At 46.2% G+C, this 24,673-nt stretch overlaps 1 protein-coding gene across 2 annotated transcripts in view; it reads left to right on the forward strand.

Annotated features, from left to right (window-relative positions):
* The first annotated feature begins 2,498 nt into the window (after positions 1-2,498).
* LPAR3 (lysophosphatidic acid receptor 3) overlaps positions 2,499-24,673 on the forward strand; it is a 77,256-nt gene continuing 55,081 nt past the window's right edge. Inside the window, exon 1 of one of the 2 annotated variants that reach the window (XM_072754721.1) lies at positions 2,499-2,667. The gene's annotated coding sequence lies outside the window, so the exon portion shown is untranslated. Of the gene's footprint in view, positions 2,668-20,909; positions 21,862-24,673 lie in introns of those variants that run through there. The other variant, XM_026004801.2, reaches the window with a different exon arrangement.

The raw sequence follows: 24,673 nt of genomic DNA on the forward strand, positions 1-24,673 counted from the left end.
TATTTTAAAAACGTGCCCCACTCTCTGCTCTGGGACTTCTTCCAACAGCTGACATCCAGTCTTCAAAATATGATGCATACACACAGCTGGTGGCAATTAAATCACAAGTGCTGCCTGGCTGACAGTGATGGTAAAACACACCTCAGTTGAGAGATATTAAAATGTGACAAAAATGTGTTCCTGAGAATGAATTTCCCGAAGTTGCAAACAACGAACGGGTCTGTGCATTCCTGTGCATGTGATCAGAGGTCCGAAACAAGTAGGGGGTAGAGGAACATGGGCCTCTTTCCTTAAATCCTGAGAGCGAGCAGTCTTGCCTAAGTCCTGGATTGCTTCCCACTATAGAAGGTGGCAGGCTGCGTTTTAGTTTTGTTTACATATTTATTTTGCAGCATTTATTCCCTGCCCAGTAGACGCTGGTGGACACATGTTCTCCAAGGATCTAATTGCTCTTCCAGCAATTACAATTCCTCTCCATCAAGCCTCCTGGAATGTCCCTTTCTAGAAACAATGTTACATATTTCTGTATCTTCTGGAACACAAAACAACACTCAGAACATAGGAAGCTGATCAGCGGATTCTGTTGAAAAAGTTCAGAATGACTTTCCATCTAGTGATCTTTAAGGCAAAGTACACCCCCGGCCTTGGTGTTGGTCACTTTTGTTGTTCACTTTAGTTTTACTAATTAAGACGTTTTGGTAGAGAAGTGAGACATCACAGACTTTACAAGGACTTAAACAAGGTTCTGGTGGATAATCCCATTGGAAGCTTCCTTCCAAAAATGAGAATTTGGGGCCACATCTTTCTATTTGACTTGTCCATTGCCTCCTGTCCCCTTTTGTCCTGTTCCTGCCCATAGGTCTGTAAGCTGGATGTCCTCCCTGCCTCTTTCCCTCTGCATTTCTTTTCTGGCTCACTTTCTTGCCTTCACCTCAGCTCGGACCCGTATTTGTTAAAAGAGCATCTGGCTAGAAGGTGTCTCCTTTTGCAGTCCAGCTCACCGTATCCCCTTCTCCGTTCTCCTTTGCTTAGGACTCATGCATTAAAGGTAATCACGTCGGGCTTTAAGGAATCCCTGTTCTCTTTTGCAACACTCAAGTTCAGGAAGTTCCCAAGTTACGACACAATATGTTTCCCCAGTGCCTTTGCTAATAAGTTGTTTGGAACCTGGAAAGAATTTCCAGCAAAATAAGGCTTTAACTGGTATCTACAGTTGCCAGTTCACAGTTACAAAAACTTACTCAACGCACCACGGCAGGTTAGCATTTGCTAAGGGCCGGTGCTGGGAATTCCAGGTCGCCCTTTCAGCACTGGGCTGTTGGGAGTTCACTCCCCTGACCTCGTTCTCATATATCATCTGCCACGTTTTTCCTTGTTCCAGTAAACATGATCTTTCTTTAGCACTAGCTTTGCAAGCTGTAGCCCTCCCTATACCATTCATCTGTAAGACACCACAGGAATTTTCTGAACACCCAGGTGAAGCAACAGTAATTGGCACGTGTCAGTCACAGTTTAGCCAGAGCCTGTGGGAGTTTGAGGTGTAGCAGGATGTCATGCCCTCTGGGATGAGGTCCATGCCACGAGGAATCAACCGTTATCACGCTACCATCTTCAGAGCAAGCAGGATTTCTTGGATGGTAGGGGGCGGGTTACCATACAGGCTGTGTCCTGGGATATGGGTCCTGGTTGACACACAGGAGGTCCCAGCATCAACGTTGAATGAACAAGGACCGAATGAATGGCCAAGGGCTACAGGGAGGCATCTGGGCACGGGCTCCCCGTGTTTCCCGAGGTTTTGAAGCGTGAGTAGGAAGGCCCCCCCTCACCTCCCCCTCTCCCCCTCCCTGAGATCACCGGGAAGGTCCAACTTGCAGCACACCTGTGACTTCATTTTGCCTTGCAGAGCTCCGAGAGGACACAGTCTTGAGGACATTGTTTTACTTTGCATCTTTCTTTACCAAAGGTGGGTCCGGGGAGGCTTTATACCTCAGCTTTGAAAAACAAAGTATCCAGGACTATTTACCCCCAGGAGCTTAAGAAGCCTCTTTCGAGAACTCTTAAGTGTTTTCTTTTTATTTCATTTTATTTCCTGTTGCAACAGAAAGGTGCCCAGGAAAGGCTCCAGGCCAGGAAAGTCGTGAACATCTGGGCCTCCGGGGGCTGCGTGCACCCCGGGGTGGCTCTGGGGTGCAAGTTTTAGAGCAGGCATGTGGCCTGGCGGGGAGCCGGGTGCACGAACCCGCGGCCGCTGCAGACGAACGTCTCCCAGGGGAGCGGGCGGGGGTTGGGGGGGCGAGGAGAGCGGCTCCGCGCTGTGCTCCCGCGCTCCCAGGTGGGCTCCTACCCGCGGGCGGGCGGGCGGGCGCTCCCGGGGACCGGCTCCCGGGGACCAGCCTCCGCTCGGCGCTCGCCGGCGGGGGGCGCTCCCGCGTGGGAACGCTCGGGCGCCGGGGCGGGGCGGGGCGGGGCCACCCCTCGCGCCGCCAAACTTTCCCGGGGCTGCGGGCGCGGCGCAGAGGCCGCCCAGAGGACCGCCCGCCTCGTCCTCCGCGGCTGCCCGCGCCCGGCCGGAGCCCGACCCCGGTCGCCTGGTCGCGCTCGGCCCCGAGGGCATGCGGCAGCCGCAGGGGCCGCGCTCCCGGGCTCGGCGGCGGGCGAGCGGCAGCGGTGAGTGCGGGCGCCGCGCGCGGGGAGGGGGCCCGGGGCGCGCGGGGGGTGGGGGGGGCGCACCTCGGCCGGGCCGGCGCGCGGCTCTGCAGGGTCTCCTGGCGTCCTGGCCCCTGGGACGGGACTCTCCCGGGGGCGCATCTGGCGCGCCGCTCCTGGTTCTGGGGGTGCAAGGCCGCCGGGCTGCGGCGGGGCGGGGCCTCGGCACAGGTGCTGCTCGCGCTCGGCCTCCGGCCGTCGGGGCTGAACCGCGATGCCCCCGTGGAGCGCGGGCAGGACACCCGGCGCGACGGTGTGTCAGGGGAAAGCTCCAAGTCTGCAAGGCATGAAGGTTCCAGAAATAGTTATTATGAACCAACTGGTAACACTGGAGGGAGGGAAGGGGGGCGCTTTGCGAGGGAGCGGAGGTCCCCGCGGGCGGACGCGCTGTGCCCCGGGGCAGCGTCACTTCATCGCTCGCCCTCGGCGAGTTGCGACTACCTGAAGTTGCTTGGAGGTTTCTCAACTTGTAATTCGAGTAGTGGCTGTGAATATTGGAAACAATTTGGTCTTATTGGGGTAATCATTAAAACGACCCTCAAGAGCAATTTTTAACTGAGTAACTTCCACGAAATGGGTTCCCATCATTTGTCACGGTTCGTGCAACGCATTTCTCCCTCCTCGCTCCCTTGCTGACTTGTTGCCTGGTCTTGAAGGCCGCGAAGCTTCTCACGGTTCCTACTTGTTTTTTGTTTTTTTAATTTTTATTTACTTATGATAGTCACAGAGAGAGAGAGAGAGAGAGAGGCAGAGACACAGGCAGAGGGAGAAGCAGGCTCCATGCACCGGGAGCCCGACGTGGGATTCGATCCCGGGTCTCCAGGATCACGCCCTGGGCCAAAGGCAGGCGCCAAACCGCTGCGCCACCCAGGGATCCCTTGTTTTTGTTTTTTAAATAAGTCGGAGTATAAAAGTACGTGGCAGTTACACACAGAAGGTCCCTTCTTTACCAGGCGCTAGGAGTCCATGCACTGCATTAATGCATTGACTTTTCTGTTGCTAAAGAGAGTTGTTCCGTTTTCCCGGGAACTGTCAGGAGTTGCTAACCCAGCTCCCCCTGAGACTTTGGATCCAATTTTGTGTGGTCTTGAATCCAGCCAATGGATTTTTCCTCCTTTCCAACTAGAAGTCATACAGTCAGAAACACACAACCTTGGCTCTGTTAACATCATGCTTGTCTAAACAAACTGGACCATTCTGGAAAGGCCAGAAAACAAATCCTGCCGGTGAGGTTTATGTACTTTTTTTTTTTTTTTTGAGGTTTATGTACTTGAGATAAGCTTCCAGAGTTGTCTCTTGTGCCTTGAGACTGTATGGACCCAGTAGTGTGTACGAGGATATGTTAGATCTGGACATTTCACCATCTAGACATGACTTAATTGATTGTCACTACCATAGGACTAGGAAAGTAGGTCATTTGGGCATCTTTTTCTTATCTTTTTTTTTTTTTTATCTTTAGCATTCCAAACTTTATAGCTTTGATTTAACTATAGATGACACATCTTCTTTTCTAAGCTGGCTGCTTCTCCCCCAAGTTCTCCATCTTTTTGATGAGGGGCAGAAATGCACCATGACTTAAGTCCAACCTCTTATTTCTTTGGGCTGGGGCAGGGGAATCAGTGTAACTCGAGTGGGAATTACTATAACTCAAATTACCTATTAGCCGTTCTCCTTGGAGTATACATTAGCTCAGAACGCTTTTCTGGCCTGTGATTATACCCAACAGAGTGGTTAAGTCTGATTGCAAGCTTCAAAATGGCAGAGCCTGGGCCCAGGGCGTTATTAATGTGGTGTAAGGGAAAGAGCAGGGCTTTACGGTCAGACCAGCCTTTGTTCCAGGCCAGGCTTTGTGACCTTGGATACTTGCTTCACTTCTCTAAGCCTTAATTTCCTTGCCTGTAAAAATGAAGATTCTAGAAGACAAAGCACTTAGCAGAGTCTCTGATACACAGGAAGTACTCCTTACCTGGTTGCCATCCTTTTCTCCAAGATAAACATTAAAATGTTGGTATTTCTGTAAACATGGGTGCAAATGTACATTGGTCAGGTGAGAGTGCAAGTGTAGATTCCCATGCTGTCGGTGACCTAGAGGTGTTCCACCTACTTTCCTTGCTGGTCCTCCCCCTTCCTGCTCTTCCCTCCATCATTCCTTCTGCAGGGACTGAGCCTCCTCCTCTTTGGCCTTGCTGATCCATTGTTCCTCATCCTGGATTCTGTGTGGATGGGGAGGAGTCCCCTGGAACTCAGTCCTGCCATGGATGGGAGATGTGGAGGTGAGGGGCACAGAAGCCCTGAGAGTTTGGGCTTTGACAGGACTGAGTTAGGCAGTTGGAGTACAGGGGTCTGGGTTCCAGTCCCTGCCCCACTTTTGTGAGGTCTTATGACAAGGTAAATCGCTTGTTGTCCTTGAATCAGTTTTGCCATTTAAATAACAGGGATGATAATCCCTTTCCTGCCTCCGTGCTTGTGCTGGTGGGTGCTGTTAAGTCAGTCTGTGTGAAAGAGCTTGGCACCCAGTGAGGACTGCATAAACATGTGAATTACTGAGACAGGGCCTACAGGTGGGGGACACCCCAGGCAGGCCACCTGGAGGTGATAAGGTCTGAGTGTTGCATGTGCTACGTGCACACTACTGCGGTCCCTTTGCACCCCCTCTCCTGCCCTCTCATTGAAGGGGACTTCATGGAGGAAATCCTGCCAGAGGGTGAGAAACTGCTCTATGAGGAATACATGAGGAATACAAGTTTCAGGACTGAGATGACTTCCTGATACGTGATTCCATGGCACAGGACAAAGTTCCGAAGGAACTGTAATTCCCTCTTAGAATCACCTGTCCTGTCTGCTCATCTCAGTTCGTTTTTTTTTTTTTTTTTTTTTTTTGGCTCATCTCAGTTCTTAGTGGACAAAAGCATAGCCGGTTAGGCCAGCCAGCCAGTGAGTCAGAAGAGCACGGTAATGCAATTGCTGGACGTTGAATTGGGGTGCCTGATGCCGTCCTCACTGGCCTATGCCTTCTTGCTAACTTGGGTCTTTAAGGTTCACTCTGCAAAGCACGAGTCCAGCTCCTTGCATTTCCATGCTGCAGACAATTAAGCTAATTATTTAATTGAGTCTGAATGATGCTTGCTTGCTCTCTGCCGGCCCTGCCTGCTGAGCTGGAAGAGTGGTGCCCAATGAGTGGAAGGTTCAGATTTCCCGGTTGCACCTGCCCCTCTTTGACCCCGCCCCCCCAGGCTGAGGTCTTTCTCCTTTTTCCTCTTCCCTCTGCATCTGCTGCCCCTGCCTCTAGTACCTGACCCCTGTCATCCCGTCCTCTGTGCCTCTTGCCTTGAATTCCTCCCTTGCCTGTGACCCCTGACATCACCCAGCTCCCATGGATCTTGCCTCCCTACCTCAGATGTGAATCATTCATACGCCTTAGGCTGGGCCAGACTGGGTGTCACTCTGGAAAACAGCGTGTCCAGTACAGCCTGCTCCGCTCCTTCCTAAGGGTGTTAGGCAGCGCCCCCCCCCCCCCCATTACTCATCAACAGTCCGGTGTCTTGATTATTCTCTGGGACATTAGGCTGAGGGGCTGCTAGCCTTGGCCCTAACTTAGCCCTGTGCAGATTCTGTGGTATCATCAGGGATGGCTTGGCAGGTGGCAGCTCTGGGTTGGAGGGTACTTTAGCCCCTCCATAAGTGTCACCGGTTTGTCCCTCCAAACGAACATGCAGTCTAAACAAAAGCAGTGGGCTTGCTTTGTAAATGAAGCCTTAAGGTTTCCCTGGTCTCCCTTTACAGATAGGCTGCCCCAAAGCCCCTCCTCTACAGAAATTCCAGAGCTGCCTACAGATAGACTCGGACCATAGAAGTCCAAGGTGGGCAGTGGAGTCAAGTCAGAGGCATTCACTCCCCAAGGAGCTAGAGAAATCCAAAGTTAAGCTCTTGGCAAAGCTAGTTGTTGAAGACCAAAACAAGAGTTGAGGTAGAGAACCCACTGACTCATTTTGCCTCCTGCCCTGGTTGATTTTTAATAGGTTCGTCCTTTGAATGGGGGCCCTTCCCCTGAACTAAACTGAAAATAAGTATAATCTTTTTCTATACCCCCATGGCCTTTGGATGAGTCAGGGTTCTCCAAAGAAACAGAACCAACAGGATATATATAGATATACGTGAGTGTATTATTGGAATTGGCTCATAGGGTCATGGAGGCTGAGAAGTCCCATCATGGGCCATCTGTAAGCCGGAGAAGCAGGAAAGCTGGTCATGTAATTCAGTGAGAGTGTGAAGAACCCGAGAACTGGAAGCACTGTTGTCCAAGGACAGAAGAGGATGTATGTTCAAGCAACAGCACAAACTTGACCTTTCACTTCTTTGTTCTCTTCAGGCTCTCTGTGGAAGATGACACCCAGTCATTGGTCAGGGTTATCTTCTTTACAGAGTTTATCAGTTCAAATGCTAATCTTTTCCAGAAACGCCCTTGGGGACACACCCAGATATTTTACCAGCTCTCTGTGCATCTCTTCACTCAGTTATGTTGACATACAAGTACCCGTCGTATCACCAAATCAGGGAATTGACATTGGTACTACTCTCTGCCATCCAGTCTACAGAACCCATTCATATTTCATCAGTCACCCCACCCCCCCGATATTTCTTGTCTTGCTTTTCCATGTTACATCAATTTGTCCTGTCTTTTCTGGAATAGTTGCTCAGACTTACTCTGTTCCCGAGATCCTTACAGCTGTACAGGTCTTACACACTCTGTAGGCTGATTATCCACCAGGGTCTAGCAGATGTTTCTTCAGTATCAGATGCAGGTCATGTGTCCTCGGTGGTACTCAGCTCGTCTTGGTGCATCGAGTTAGAAAGTACACGATATGAAACTGTCCCACCACTGGAATATTGGCCTTGAGCACCTGGTTATGGTGGTGGCTGCCAAATCTCCTCACCTCAGATTCACCATTTTTCCCTTTGAAATTTGTTGGTGGTTGTGGGGAAGCACCCTGAGGTTAACAGCCTGTTCCTCATTAAACCTCCACCTACCACCTGTGCCATTCATCGATGACTTCTGCCTGAATCAGCCACCTCTATGAAGGTTGCCACATGGTGATTTTTTATTTCCAGCCCTCCTTCTGTGTTTGTTCATTGGCATTATACTATAAGGAAGAACTTTTGTTCTCCCTTCTGTGTTTATTCATTTATATTAGGTAGTATTCATGGATTCCCTTTGTATCCAAAATGTTGAAATCTGTTACTGTCATTATTTATTTTGATGCTCAAATTGACCTCATTTGGCCAGTGGAAGTCCCTCTAAACTGGTTCCTGTGTCCTTTTGATATCCTGTTATTCATTGAGCATTTTTAAAAAAGATTTTATTTATTTATTCATGAGACACACACACACACACACACACACACACACACACACAGGTAAAGACACAGGCAGAGGGAGAAGGAGGCTTCCTGAAAGGAGCCCAATATGGGACTCCATCCCAGATCCTAAGATCACGTCCTGAGCTGAAGCCAGACACTCAGCCTCTAAGTCACTTAGGCTTCCCACACTAAGCATTTGAAAAGTTTCTGGCACCACAAGATATTCCAGGCTTACGTTGTACTTTCCCTGACCTAGTCAGTGCCCCTTTTGGTAAAGGATAGTATCACAAAGATATGGAAGGTTGATGTTCTCATTGTTTCTGGAGTGTCATTGCTTTAGACCCCTCAGGGCACAGAGGTAGGCAATGTATGTATATGTACGTGTGTATGTATACACACGTAGTTGTCATAAATTTTTCTATATTAGCCTATGTCTCATAAAATCATGAATTCAAAACAAATAGCTCCAACTCTAATCCAACACCCAGGATTGTCTTTGTACATATCTTTCCTGGCAGTAGGAAGATTGTAGCCCATTACCTTTAATATTTTTACTTAATATTTTACTTATTTTTACACTGTTTTACTCATGGTAGCCCATCTCCTAACCACAAAGGCCATCCTGCCTCCTCTGGCTCTCTCCACACTGCTTCTTGTCCTCATCTATCAGGCCTGCTCACCCATGCCTCTCTGTAGAACAGACTATCAACATAACCTCAGAGTGCTTCCCCACAGCCACCAACAAATTTCAAAGGGAAAAATAGTGAATTTGAGGTGAGGAAATGTGGTAGACACCAACATAGCCAGATGCTCAAAGCCAATATTCCAGTGGTGGGACAGTTTGACATCATGTGCCTTCTAACGTGATGCTCCCTTTGCTCACCAACCTCACTGGCACCCCGACCACAGTCCATGCCTCAGTGCACCTCCCCCAAACTGCCTCTCATCATACCTTTTTCTCACTTACAAGCTGACCCCTCAGTTCTGGGGAGGGAAGAAAGAGAAGGCAAAGGAAGAGAAGGGAAGGTGGGAATGGAAAGAAAGCCAAGATGAAAATAGTGTATATATGTTCTTAAAGCTTTTGATACATCTTGCCACATGGCTCTCCCCCAGGTTGTTTCACTGTACATCCTCAAGGTGTGGTCTGTGGATGCCGTTTTCACTGTATCCTTGCCAACACTGAGGTCCAGTCAACTGTTTAAACATCAACCTCATAGCATTTCACTTTTGTCTCTCTTATAGCTCACACCATATTCACCTCGCAGCACTAAGACTGCTTCTAGTTCTCATCTTACCCTTTAGATCAGGGTTTCTCAGCCTGGGTACCACTAACATTTGGGGGCTGCAGAATTCTGTGTGGTGGGGGCTGTCCTGTGCCTTGTAGCATGTGTAGCAGCATCCCTGGCCTCTACCCACCAGATGCCAGTAGCGCCCCCAGCTGTGTCCAACACACGTCTCCAGATATTGTGAGATGTCCTGGGGCAGGGGTGTATGGAGGATTAGCCCTGGTTGAGCACCCACGACTCTAGATTACAAACTTCCTGAGGGCATTTTACATCTTTATACATGTTTGCACATCTCTTTCTCCTGCATTTAATGAAACCGAGGAAATGTTAACTGGACAGGGATGAGAGGAATCCGTGGAGGGGTAGCATTCACCATGACAGGACCAGCGGAACTCATCCTTTTTGTATTCGTAACTTTTCATGTATGGGAATTCCATGACTATCCGAGAAGGAAAAGAAAAGAAATGGCAGCAAGGCTCAGGCATTATTAGTCTTGCTGAGTTAATTTCCAGTCTTTTCTTTTAAGTCAGATAATTGAATTCTGTGGTCTAGCTCAACAGGTAGACTGTTCTGTTGATGGGGAGAGCAAGATGCTTTAGGAGAAGGTGGGTTCTTAAGTTCATTTGTTTATTTGTTTATTAAGTTTATTAAGTTTTTATTTATTTTGTTTATTAAGTTTTGTTTATTAAGTTTTGTTTATTAAGTTTATTGTTCATTGCGTTAGAGATAAACCTGACTGCTTGCTCTTCTGGACTTTCTCTGAAGCAGGCAAACGGAGTAATCATTGATACTTTCTGTTGGGTATTTAGAGTTTTATTCTGTCGCTTTCATTGGATTATATGGACTTATTCCCATAAACTTTTGTCAAAACTTCTAAGTAGAGATACAAGTTTTATTGGCATTTACCATAATCCTATTATATTTCTTCGGGAATCAGTAAATGTTTGGAAAAGGCATTAATGTCATTATGGAGAATAAATCTGCGTATTTCATTTCTCATGGGGCATAGAATTAAGTACGGAAAAAGGGTTCCCGTGGTCGGTGTGGCCCAAGAGCCCTGGGCCGGAAGGCTGAGCCCTGGTGAGAGTGAAGCAGGCTGTCCCAGTTTTAGTTTACTTCTCTGTAACGTGGAGAATGCTCTATTTGCCTGTCTCGCCATGTGATCAAATGGGAAAAGAGATGGGAACTCACTTTGAACACTGTTCAGTGGTATGTCAATGAATGTGTTTAGATGGATTAATCTAAGATCCAGACAGAGCGGCCTAGAGTAAGCATGGTAATGTACTTAGAATGCTTCAACCCAGCTAGCTAAGCTCCTCTTACACATACTCATCTAAATGTTGTCAGTGGTGATGAGAAACTCCGGACAGGGTGGTAGAGGAGAGAAAGCCTTAGCCTAGAGGTTGTTATGCTGGTGACCCACCCAGTCTGAGGGAGGGGTTTCTTCTTCTGGTCTTCCCCCCCCCCCCCCCCCCCGCCCCCGCCCCAAACCTCTATTGAGATTCCCCTTTTCGGCCTATTGGGAACACGCTTGCCTTGAAGTTGACTGGAGTCTTTCGACTCCTCTGAACTTGGAAGCAGGCTGAAGTCTCTACATTGGCTATTTCATTTATTTTGTCCTAATTACCCAGTAACCCAACAAGTTAGAGCTTGTCTCCCTTTTACAGCAGAGGAAATTAAAGCTCAAAGAGGGAAAGTAACTTTCCCAAGACCCTATTGATAAAAACTGAAAAGGAATGTCAGATTTAAATCTTCCAGTAGTCTTAGGGAGAAGATAGTATTATTATTCTTATTTTGTAGATGAGGCAATTAAGGCACACAGAGGTTGAATAACTTGCTCGTAAGCAAGGCCTCGACTCAGGCCATGTAGCTCGAGGCCGTGCTCCTTTGCATGTGCATGTCCAGTTTCACCAACAGCATTTGTGGAAGAGACGTCCTTTCCCCACTGTGCATTCTTGGCAACCTTGCTGAAGATCAGCTGACCGTCTACAAGTGGATTTATTTCTGGGTTCTCTATTCTGTTGGTCCCTATGTCTGTCCTTTTGCCAGTACCATACTGTTTTAATTACTGTAGCTTTGTCATATGTCTTGAAATCAGGAAGTATGTAGCCTCCAAATTTGTCATTCTTTCTCCTCTTTGGAATCCTTTGTGTTCTATATGCATCTTAGGATTTTTTAAAAAAAGTGCCATGGAGATTTTGACGGGGGGATAGCTCTGAATCTTTTTTTTTTTTTTTTAAGATTTTATATATATATATTCATGAGTGACAGAGAGAGAGAGAGAAGCAGGCTCCAGGCAGGGATCCTGACATGGGACTCGATCCTGGGACTCCAGGACCATGCCCTGGGCCAAAGGCAGGAGCTAAACCGCTGAGCCATCTGGGGATCCCCGATAGCTCTGAATCTTTAAATCACTTTGACTAGTATGGCTGTTTTGACAATATTGAGTCTTTTTATGCACTAACATAGCGTGTCTTTTCATTTACTTGCATCTCCTTTAGTTTCTTTCATTGATATGCTATAGTTCTCAGTGTGCAAGTCTTTTGCCTCTTTGGTTAAGCTTGTTTCTCAGTATTTTTTACTCTACTTTGATGCTATTGTAAATGGGATTGTGTTTTTAATTTCCTTTTTAAATCGTTCATCATTAGTGTGTGGACACGCAACTGATTTTTGTACGTTAATTTTGTGTCCTGCAACTTTACTGAATTCATTTATTAGGGTTTTTTTGTGCAACCTTTAGGGTTTTCTCTATATAAGATCATGTCACCTATGAACGGACGCATCCTTCTTTCCCATGTGGATGCCATTTATATCTTTGCCTTGCCTAATTACCCTGGCTGGGACTTGCAGTACTATGTTGAATAGAAGTGGCCAGAGTGGGCATCATTGACTTGTCCCTGATCCTAGAGGAAAAACTCATTTTCTAACTGCAGGGTCTGATGTTTGCTGTGGGAGCCACGCTCTTTAACCATTTGGCTCACCTGCCTATCTCCTAGTATTTGAACCCAGACCTGAAGTCTGTGTTCTTCTACTGTGCCGTGTAGCCTCTGCTTTCCCTCCTACACCCCCTGCTCCACTGCTGCCTCCCTGCTTTGTGTCAAGCGGCAGCAGAAGGAAGTGGCAGTGCCTTAAGCTTAGTCATGTGGCACTGGGCCCATCCTCGGGCAGGGGGAGATTCGTTCCTGTACTGTAGTTCTTCTAGGGTAGGTATAGGATGACTATATCATCAGTCCTTGTTAAATTGAGGTGTCAGAGCATGAACAGTTAAACTTCCAGAATGCCAGTTGTATATTCCATTGATTGTTTAGAAATTTTGAGTTCCCCAGCTTCCTTGGGAAGTACTGTGTACCATTTATTAGTTTCTCTGGGCTAAGCATCTTGCTCCTCACCCTGTAAACATTGCTCTGCTTTAACCCTTGGACAGTCCCATACAGCTGTTGTAGCTATGGTGCCTTATGTGTAGAGAGAGGCAAAGGCTCCAGCTGGGTCAGCAGTGCGCCAGGTCAGAGTCGTTGCTGAGTGTGACCAGCTTACATCTGACTTACGTCCAGCCGATGCCAGAGCCTCTCTGGTCCCTGGCACTGGTGACCCTGCCCCTCCTGTGTCGTGGCCTCCCATGCGTTCCTTGACAGGGTTGCGGTTACCAGACTCCACAGGTGTAGCCTTTTGCTCTGTGACCTCTGTGTTACATGCCAGTGCTGAAGCGTTCCTTCCTTGCTTCATGCGGACTGGCCAGCATCTGCTCCGTGATGGAGGAGTAGAAATGAGAGAACTGCATTGAAATAAAACAAACTCCCATTCAGCAGGACAGGAGACCTGCAGCTGCACGGGTGCATAAAAATAACGATCATGAAGCCGTGCTGGGCAGGAACTGAAACCTCTCTGCCCTGGTAGGGGAGTAATTCTGCGGCTGGCCCCGCTTCTCCTTCCCGGGAGGCACCTCACCAGCACCCTGACCTTGACTTTGGTTCCTGTGAAGGTCTCCCCATCCGCCACCCTCTGTGGCCATATCTGAAATGGGTGTGGGAGAGGGTGTGCTCCTGCGGGAGAGGGAACAGGGACTTTCCAGGCCCAGCTGTAGCTTCCACAGCAACTTGATACCTTAAGGAGTTCCTAGGCCTCCCGGTCTGTTTGCTTCTAGTCAGTTCCACCCAGCAGTTACCATGTCCACGTTTTGTGGGGGACCACGTTCTGAAGCTTGCCTGACCTCCCGACTTCTGTGCTCAGCCCACCTCTGTCTTCCCTTTTCATTGATCTCTGCTGCCAGGTCCCCTAAGGCATGGATGTGAGCAGGAAGGCGCACCTTGGCTCTGCTCTACTAGAGGCCTGTCTTCCTTTGCTTCAGTGCAGCATCTTCTTGGGAGGCCTTCAGGAAAGTCTGAGGGTGGCCACACCACCCTCTGCTCTTTGGGGTCACAGAGAAGTTAACATTTCTAATCTGTCTCCCAGTTTCTGGATGCCATCTGCCCCTCTACACCTTGGCTTCCAAGCTTACGGACGCTTCTTGCCTGAGCTCATCTCTTTCTTGTAATGCTTTGCTCAAAGCTGCAAGGAAGGGGCAGCCAGTGCATGTTCACATTGTGTTTGATTCTAGCACCTTCACCTACAACTGCAGGCTTCTTGGGCAGAGTTCTCAAAACACACTTGCTTGAAGAAGGTAGCCGTTTATTTTTCTGTCTTGTGGACAGCACCGAGGTGAGTGGTTTGCGTTCTAAGGGTCCCTTTTGTCTTGTTTTTCTGCCATCCACTAGGGCAGTGCTCCTCAGACTCTGTTTAGAGATGGGTTTTCTTTATTTCCAGTATTGCAAAGACCAGTAGCTGTGGTTTATACTCCACTGGTCGTGCACTTTGTCGTTGACAGCAGCATCAGAGTGCTCTAAACAGCTCTAAGTGTTTATTTGCAGTTTCTGTACCTACCTCCCCATTGACAGAAATTTGTCCATGGAAGGTGTTGAATCATGCTTCTCTAGGGCTCCGCCCTGGTCTGAATGCTTAATGCTGAATCACAGGCCTCCCATCTGTATTCTAACTTGCAAGAAAGGGAAAGAGCAGGGAGGAGCACACACCACACGTTTTAGGACTAACCTGGAAGTAGCATGCTTCATTTATGTTCACATTCGGTTGCAGAAGCTTAGTCATGTGGCCCGCCTAGCTGCAAGGAGGCTGGGGAATGGAGTTTGTTACAAGTGGGAAACAATTAGGAGTCTGCGCCATAGAACATGAAGCTAAATATAGATATAAAAAAAATAATCATAAGTTGCAGGACGGTATAAAGCTAAGGGCAAATGAGTTAGCAGAATGAGTTCAGTGTCATACCAGGTAGAACAGGACTTCTTAGGAAATGGAGTCCAAGGTCCTGCCAGTCTTTCTTTGCAACCTGAGGGTCAGAGGCCTGCTGCTGGTAAGGTTAATGAGGGGGAGTTCCCTGGGGAAGAGGCGGAGAACCATTCTCTCTGGAAAGCCCAGCAAGCATCTACTGGGTTTGGAGCTGAGTTAGAATCCGAAAGGGCATATCCAGCATGCTGGAGCAGGAGTGGCTTAAGACCCCGGAACACCAACAGTAGTCAGGACCCAGCGGCACATCGGGGAAAGGGTCTCTACTAGTCTACCCTGAGCCTGAGCAAAACACCCAGAGGAGAGAGAACACGAGGTCCAGGCCAGCATGATTGGGACAAAAGCCTGTCCCATTCCAAACCGCTCTGGCAACTTTTGAATGCCGTTCTACAAACAAGGAGTGAGGCCTGAGACCCAACCATCATTTCTAGCTCCCTACATTAAAAATCTGGTGTTCAAACTTGTAATTTTATTTTTTATTGTGGTCTTATTATCTCCAAGAGCTGAAATGAGGGAAGTTGAGAGTTCCAAACTACATGTGCTATCTTTTTTTTTTTTAATTTTTTATTTATTTATGATAGTCACAGAGAGAGAGAGAGAGAGAGGCAGAGACACAGGCGGAGGGAGAAGCAGGCTCCATGCACCGGGAGCCCGACGTGGGATTCGATCCCGGGTCTCCAGGATTGCGCCCTGGGCCAAAGGCAGGCACCAAACTGCTGCGCCACCCAGGGATCCCTACATGTGCTATCTTTAGTGTGACTTTCTTCTTATTTATCTTGAAGGCAGTGTGGGAGCTTAGCATGAGAGAGAGGGGTTGTGAGAGGCATGGGCTTGGGATAGCTATTCAGGAGTCATCACATAGAGGTAATAATTTAAGCAATAGTAGTTCTGGTGGGAGAAAGTTTAAAGGGAGGAGAAGAGGAGGCTGAGAACAAGTCTAGGAATGTGTATCTGCAGAGATATTGAGGATGATGGGGAAACACCAGGAAAGAAGAGAGGCCCAAGGGCTTAGGTGGGGAGTTTCAGGAAGGAAATAACTCTTTGTCAACCTCCACAGTGAACCGAAGGAAAAGAGGATTGGAAACAGAGGATTTGGGAATTACTTGATAAAATGGAACACATTTTAATTTTGTGCTGGTTACAAGCAAGGACTTGTTTGTGCCTCAAAAAGCAGGGAGACAGGACACCAGCTCTGCTCACAATAGGTTTGGAAGTGATGTCAAGATAAATATGCAATAAAGCATGTCGAATGCCATAGAAGAGGTGCCTAGTGTTTCTCAGCCAAATTTCTTGAGAGGACAGCCTACACTTTCTTTTTACTCCTGTATCACCCAAGCCTTATTCAGCATAATGTGATCAAGTCTCCATCTCCTCTGCTTCCCACTGGCTGGCTGAAACTGACCAACACATGAGCCAAATATTTTTTGTGTATCTAACTCTTTGGGCATCAGGGGCACAAATGTAAGAAACTGTGCTAGCCCTTGAGAAGCTCACAGTCTGGTGGGAAAGGCTGACCCTGGGGTAGAGGACACTCCTACAGTGTGACCTCCGACCTCCAGGGAGCTCTCCCCAACAGTGACTAAAATAGAGTCTGAATTCAGTGAACCAAAAGTCAGTTCAGCAAAATCAGTGTATACTTGTAGGAAAGTTCCAGTTGTATCGATTTGTCTAAGTTCCAGAGTCAAGGATTGCCTCTGATCTCCCCCAAGCTTGTTTGTATTCGTATTGGAGGTAGCAGGTGGAAGAGCAGAGGTGAGGAAGGCTAGGATAAGGTGAAGCTATTATTGGTATAGGGACAAGTGTATTCCTGAGACACCCCCACCCCATGCTTTGAGCCCCCAAGCTTCTTTGCTTATTCGGGGACTATGTCAGGCTCGTGTCCCCAGAGTCCAAAGATCATCTGCCATTGCAGCATCTCCAGGGAGGCTGCAGGCTACAGAGCTTCTGGGAGAACAGCACTGATGCAGGATTCCCCACAGCTGGCCCCACCACTGTACATGCCACTGAAGGATGGATCAACGGTGCCCAGCAACGTGTAGCCCTTGTAGTATGTCTGCCTTGCTTTTGGTTCACATCAGGCTGCGGTGCCCCCTCGGCTCAGTTTGTCATTACCCTCCCCCTGCCCTCCTCACAGGCAGTATACGGAAAAGACTATTAATTCCTTCGCTGTAACCCCTGGTTTCAAACATGGCTAACCTTAGGCCCAACTTAACCCTTAAATCCATGTCATGTATTTCCATGGTGTCTAAGACCAGCAACACAGATCAATTTGGGACCAATCCTGGATTACGCTGAAGGATATCAGTGACATAGACTCTAATATGCAAGGATCTGTTGGAATCCAGTGCTATCCCCTGTATTTTATATAACCCCTATCACCATGGGTATAGATAACTCATTTATTAAATCACTTACTATATGTAGAGGAATTTAGTAGGGTTCTGGTACAGGTAAAGGGACGCTGAGGGCAGCAACAGAATTATGATACTGGTCCATGGCCTCAGGAATATGATTTATTCCTTCTCTGGAAGTTATTATATTCACAACCAAGAAATTTTTTAGAAAGGTTTTATTTATTTATTCATGAGAGATACACAGAGAGAGGCAGAGACATAGGCAGAGGGAGAAGCAGGCTCCATGCAGGGAGCCCAATGTGGAACTCGATCCCAGGACCCTGGGATCACGCCCTGAGCCAAAGGCAGATGCTCAACCACTGGGCCACCCAGGTGCCCCCACAACCAAGAAATGTTAAAGTGTACTAGATGTCACTAAAAGATTTAAGGAAATCCATAACGTTAAAACCTTGAAAATAACATTTTCTGTTGTATTACAGTGTACTTGAAATGATGTGTATTATCAGTGTCCCACGAGAAACAGATGATACGGTTAAACTGGTAATTGGAGCAGGGGGGGAGGGTACCTTGGAAGGGGGGCAGGGGGCAGAGTTCATGGAAGCCAACAAGAAATGGCGCAGCATCAGCCAAGAACTGGAAGTAGCAAGGGGTAGTTAACACCCCTCAACCTGAAAGCCGAGGGGAGGGAGGAGGTGAGGCTGCCTGTGTGGAGAGGCTGGCTGACAGGAGCTAGTCGGGCCAGTCCACAGCAAGCCAGCGGGGAGGGAGCCAGACCAGTCAGTGTCTCAGCCTTGCCTCCGCACCATCTCTTGCTGTCCCTCCCACTGGCAGGAAAGCCCCCTGATGCGGTCTTGCAGGGTAGGGAGCAAAGAAGAAGGATGGAGAGGGGAGCAGGAGGGGCGGGTGGATGAGTCAGGCACAGCACTCAGATGCCTTATATATACATTTCCATGACCGGCCACCTTTGCACAGACATTGCTCTTTCACGGCCAGGCAGGTGCAGGGGTAGGAGAGGGCAGAGGGTAGGCAGGGTTGGGGGGGGGCGGTGAGCCTCCCCACTTTAGTGATGAGTGCTGCTTCCTGACGAAGGCCTAGAACTCCTGCAGGAGACCCTGGGACTCGTTGGTTTAGTGGTAGCAGTGCTCTCCTTTAGAACCCCTGAAGCCTTGATTAAAACAACCCTTTTCTGTTATAGCCACACGCTTTGGAAATACGATTTTCCTTTCTCTGCAGAATTTTAGGATTTAGTCAGGCACTAACCTGGGCTGCTGTGGTCTCCAGAAGCATGGAGGGGTCACTGCAGGTCACTATTGAACCCATCGCTGGTAACGGTGGGAGAAGATTTGGAACAAGCCATGTAGAGCAAGAAGACTCTTGAATATGCTATTTAGGGCTGGGACAGGGTCATGAAATGGAACAAGCAAGGGAATAGAGTACTATGGTTAGGTTAAGACAAATGGTTTGGACTGAAATTTTGTCTGTCTGTAGATTTTACATCTAAAGAAACGTAATTTTCTTCTTGTGGAAAGTATTTACTGTAAACAGGAACTTTGAGGTTTCTCAAAATACATTTTCACAGTGGTAAAGTTCTTCGTACAAGAAGAATATCTTTCTCAGTCGTAAATGTCCACACTTTAAATTTTGGCACTTGCCTCCTTCAATACAGCAAAGCCTATGGTGACATAATGGTCTAACGTTTATGCTCTATAACAAAACATCTGTAGTTATTGGACGTGTAGACATTAATTTTAAGCATTAGTGATTAGCAGCTTTACTTTTGAGAGGGGCAAAGGACAAAGTGTATCTGTCATCTTTTTAGCCTCGTGAATTAGATGAGATGAAAATTGCATAACAGATGAAGCAAACACAAATATTTACATTATATGTGGATAGGTTAAGCCAGGGAATGGACTGACCATATAAAACCTGTGTCTCCTTGGTTTGGTTCTGTATGCTTTCCAGTTTGCTTTCCTGTTTAACCAAGAGGTTTAAGACAAGGCTTCGGTCACCAGTGACATCTGGGGAACAATGCATTTGCTTGCAGTTGTTTATTAAACAAGTCGTAGGGTAGGAGCAGTGTGTATATCCCGCGGCCCCTCACCAGCCCGCCCACTCCGAGGGGACAGAGAAGGCTGCGGCTGAGGGCTGAGCCAGCTGACACAGGGCAGGCGGGCCTCCCGACCTAACGGGCTCATCCACGGGCAGTGGCCCTGTGACCTGTGCATCCTGCGAAGCTCCAGCTGCCTGTCCTCCCCCGCGGGTCACCACCTCCCGGCTGAGTAGCACTGGAGGCACGGATGTTTGTCATCTCCCAAGTGCACCCCGTGTGCAGGCCCCTCCTCTGGGTGGCCGCTGCCTGGGAACTGGCCTACCAGTAGAAGCACTGGCTGTGCCTTGTGGAAACCTTGTTGCTGAGTGGAGCCTGAGGATCTCCAGGATCTCCATCAGAACAACTTCGTACAGGGGCACCTGGGTGGCTCAGCAGTTGAGCATAGGCCTTTGGCTCAGGGCCACGGGGACTCTGCTTCTCCCTCTGCTTCTCCCTCTGCCTGGGCCTCTGCCTCTCTCTCTGTGTCTCTCTTAAATAAAGAAATGGAAGGAAGGAAGGAAAGAAAGAAAAGAAAAAACAACTCTGTATGCCCGACTTTACCATTCCCTCCTTTTTTTTTTTTTTTTTTTTTTTTTTAACCATTCCTTCTTGAGAGAGTGGCAGAACTTTAGCAGAGCTAAGTTTAGCTTTCCTGAGAGAAGTGATCTAGGGTACGAAGATAGGGTATCAGATTTGTACACTTAACAGGCACCCCTAAGTAAACACATTAGCTTTACCCAATGGTAACAGAGGCTTCCAGCACTCGTAGACAATATCCATTTAAATTAAACCTCAAACAAATGGCCTCTTCTCTGTGTGTTTTATCCTAACAGTATAGCAACCGTTTAGGAAACATGTGAGCTTCATTTATCTTTAAATTACTGAAGTATAGTGAAGTTGGTAACATCCTCTCCTCTCTTTCTAAAATCTATTTTAGTATGTATTTATTTATAGAGTGGTTTTATATTTACAGAAACATCGAGCAGATAGTATAGAGTTTCCACGTTACACATACTCCCGCTTGCAGTTTCCCCTATTATTTACATCTTCATCAGTGTGGTACATTTGTTATAATTTGTGAACTGATATGGATACAGTATTATTAGCTAAAGTATGCATTTTCTTCAGATTTTCCTTGTTTTTACCCGATGCCCCTTTTCTGTTTTAGGATCCAGGATACATATTATATTTAGATGTTGTGTCTCTGTAGGTTCCTCTTAGCTGACAGTTTCTCAGACTCTCTTCGTTTTTCTTGACCTTGACGGTTTTTTGAGGAGTCCTGGTCAGGAATTTTGCAGAATGTCACCCAAAAGGGAATTGTCTGAGGTTTTTCTCATGATGAGACTGTGGTTGTGGGTTTGGGGAAGGAAGATCACAGAGTAGAGTGCCATTCTTAACATACATCAAGATTACAGATTGGCAACATGACTTATACCACTGTTGTTGTTGACCTTGGTCACCTCACTAAAGTCATTTGTCAAGTTTCTCCATTTGAGATGTGACCCTCCTTACCAGGCCCCCTTTCCCTTTCCATACTGCTCTCTGGGAGAAATTATGTTCCCCTCTTTTTGAGTAGAATGTCTATATAATTTATTTGGAATTCTTCTGAATGGGAAATTTCTCTCTTCTTTCTCTTTTTGTTATTTTGCTCCATCATTTACTTACATCAGTATGCATTAAGGATGTTTATTTTATACATTGGTATATAGTCCATTGCTGTTTTATTTTGTTACTCAAATTGTTCTAGCTTTGGCCACTGGGTCCCCTTCTCTTTTGAAGTTATATTTAAAGAGGAGTCATAGTGTCACACAAGGGAGAGGTCTCTTCTATGGGACTGCCCTTCAGACCACCCTGTGCAAGGGTGGTAAACTCCACTCCTCACACCTCTCAGCCAGCAGGGCTTGGAGCCAGGTCTGTGGAGGGAAATGAGAGAGTTGTGAGATCCAAATTAGAGAGTATGCTGGAGAAGAAAGTAATAATGCTCAGTTTGAGTAAACAGTTAAGGGCATGTAGGCATGTGTGCACAAGGACTTCATATAGTTCTACATTTAACCAGCCCTTGCAGACTGCCTACTATGTGCTGGGCATTGTTCAGCGTACTGGGGATGCACCATAACAGCACAAGGTCCCTGACTTCCTAACGCATGGGAACAGACCATAACCCCGATAAGTAGTTTCAGGGAGTGAGAAATGCTGCAAAGAAAAAGCCAGCAGGACAGGGGGTGGAAGTGCAGCAGGGGGTGTGAGGTGCTCTTTTACAGAATGGCAGAGGAAGGATCTCTGATGCAGTGACATTTGAGCAGGAATGAAGTGGGGAAGTGAGCCTGTGGACATCTGGGCGAAGAGGCTTCTGAGCAGAGAGCATAGCAAGTCTAAAGACTTTTCAAAGTAATGACTAAAATGAAGCTCAGGGATCATATGTGGATTGAAATCTCCCATGCTATCCTGATTTTTCCATTAACATGAATTATTGAAAAGAATACAGTGAGCAGATATGATTGCTTATGCAGGAATGGTCTCTTTTCTGGCTGTTGGCACACCAACTGACCTAACCTCTGACTCCCACCTGGCTGGGGTTTCCAGAGAGGAGAGAACTGTTCTACATTTGCAGGCCCTGGGAGAAGAAAATATGCACAGCACCCACTGACCTCATCCATGATGTACCTCGTTTCATCTTAGGAGGCAGAAGGGAGCATTATTGAAAGCCAGCTAAAAGGCCAGCAGCGCCATATCGGGTGAGATGTAGCTAGAAATAAAAGCTGCTTGAGTGGTTTTCAAATGTCTTAATTTTCATAATTGTTTCCACATTATGGGCTGGCTGAACATTTTTTCAGAGAATCAAGTTTAGGAGAGTCCAAATGAAAGCTTTGCTCATGAAGTTTTCATTTGGATTCCACATATAGACTTTCTAAACCATCATTTTATGAAGTCTTAAATTACTCAAGTTTGAAGTTGTGGTAATAGCTCCAGAGTTTAACATCTTTTGTTTTTGGGTCACAACTAGCCAAATCCTCTAAACCTTTGGTATAAAAAAAAAAAAAAAAAAAAAAAAGAAGAAGAAGAAAAGAAAGGAAAAAGAATAGAAAAAAATCTGCTTGGCTTTTGGCAGAATTAGTTTAGCAACATTAATCTTGAAATTGACCATATTCTGGGCCTACTCACCATGAAATTTGAAAACATATTTTCAGAAAATTGCCTCTTCTGTCCTTCTCGGGGCTATTAAAACAAAACAAAGAAACCCTAGGGGCACCTGGGTGGCTTCCTCGGTTGAGTGTCAGATTCTTGGTTTTGGCTCAGGTCATGATCTCAGGGTCATGAGATAAGGCTCTGTGTCTAGCTCCCTGCTCAGTGGGGAACCTGCTTGAGATTCTGTCTCTCCTTCTCCCACTAGTCCTCGCCTTCTTGTGGGTGGGTGTGTGCACACGCTCCCTCTCTCTCAAATCTTAAAAAGAAAGAAATCCTAAAGGCTACTTATAAAGGTCCAATTTTTGTATACTGCAAGACAGTCTTTGAATGTGTTTTGATTAGATCATTCTGTTCTGGTAATTCTCTAGTTATTATAAATATGACTGTAGTTCTTGGTCCGTCTGGTGTTTTGTTTGCCCATGGAGAGAAAGCATAATGTTGTGCATAAGCATGGGGGCCTGGGAGCACAGCTTCCAGAACAGAATCCAGGGTCTTCTCTTACTAGTTGTATGATCTTCAGGAAGGGCACTTCAGTTTCCTCATCTGCAAAGTTGATATAATAGTATTTACATCACTGTTGGGAGGATTAAAAGAGATGAGCCACCAGGCACAAAGTAATCACTCAAATACTAGCACTTAAGGATAGTAATAGTGAAGTAGAGGTATTAAGTAACTAACCCAAAAGCACAATTAAGTCAAGCAGTTCTCTTACTGACATTCTTGGTGATGTGTAAGTCCGCCAAGATGTTCAAGTGAACTTCTCATTTTAGCGGGTGAAGAAGTAGGATAGGATGGAGATTCATTCATTTTTTCCACAGATGCTGATGCTATGGACATGATCTTAAGAAGCAAGGTCCCTGCCATACTGGAGCAGAACAGTCTAGTGATGGGGGATGGAATATGCATAAAAACAAAACACATAACAAATGATAGGTGCTCTGGCGAAGATAAACAGGTTTCTGTAGTTACTTTGGATTGGTTGGAGAAGGTATCTCTGTGGAGGAGATGTTTAGGTTGGGATCACAGAATCATATTTTCAAGTTTGAGAGAGTTAAAAGACGATACATTGATTGTTCGTTTTAAGCTCACTAAAATTTTGGTAATTTCCAGCTAAGAAAATATGGTGACCTGTCATTAGTACTGGAGAGTGTCAGCAAGCTTGGCAGCATATGGCAGGGAAAGAAAAAAATCAGAAGTACTAATTCACAAAACTGCCAGTTATTCATTTTTGAAGCCTTGGGGTGATTGCGTTAGGAAATGTTTCACAGGAAAGTTGGGTAAAGTGACGTCCTGATTTGATTATGGTTGTCAGTGTGTAAGGTTTACAGTTAGATGAAATTTTAAGTAGAAAACCATTTTATTGTCATTATCACTGAAAAACTCTAAAATGTGCTGTGCTGGTGAGAATAGTAATAATGAACATAGTGAATCCTTGAGGCTTTTCCTTTGAACATTAATTTTGATTTTTTGGAGCTGTATTTGTCAAAGAAGTGGAATATATTAAGTAGAATGTGCGTTCCTAAGAGAGAATTTTAAACTAGCATTTAAAGTCTGTTTATTTATTTATTACAGAAAATGTGGAACAGAGAAAAAACTGGAAAGAATTTTTTAAATGATCCCCAATTCCACCATCTTTAATTAAGTATTTACACTTTAAGATTTTTTCCCTTTTTTTCTATATTTTAAAAGGTACTCAAGAAATATGTGCATGTATATATTTATGTATATGGATACATACATATATAGTGATTTATAATTAAAATAATGGCATGTGCTTTTTCTCATATTACCACAACTTCATGTTAAATATGATTTTCATTGGTTGTACAATATTCCATCCTGTGGGATCTTTTTCACAGGTTCCCCATTTGTTCTCATTGTCCATTTCTCCCAAAAGCGGGATTTGAGGCTTTGAGATAGGGAGCTGCTTGGTGGGTGTTCTGGTTGCTTATGTTTTTTCTGTGGTTTCTCAACTTTGAAAGACAGAACTACTTCTCAGTCTCAGGATGATTTTTTGGTTAAAATATGTCTAAGAATGTGCCATTTGAATTTTGATGGGGGAGAGTTGGATTTTGATGAGGGGAAGATTTTTCTAGTAAAAGTCATTGAGGTTTTAGGGTATCATACAATTACAAATTCCACCAAATTTATGAACAAAACAAAAATGTTACAAACCCTTCAAAAGGAAATCAGAAAAATTTAAAGGTTTTTTGGTAGTATCTTAATTTCAACGTCTTTCTGACATATTAATTGATACTGCTGATGAGTTAGTCAAGGATAACATAAATTAGAAATATGTTTCTCTTAGCTATCCAGAGTAGATAGCAAAATAAAATACTTGAAGTATTTATTAATGAAAGG

Source organism: Vulpes vulpes, chromosome 3 (genome assembly GCF_048418805.1).
Source record: "Vulpes vulpes isolate BD-2025 chromosome 3, VulVul3, whole genome shotgun sequence".
NCBI classification, from domain to species: Eukaryota; Metazoa; Chordata; class Mammalia; order Carnivora; family Canidae; genus Vulpes; species Vulpes vulpes.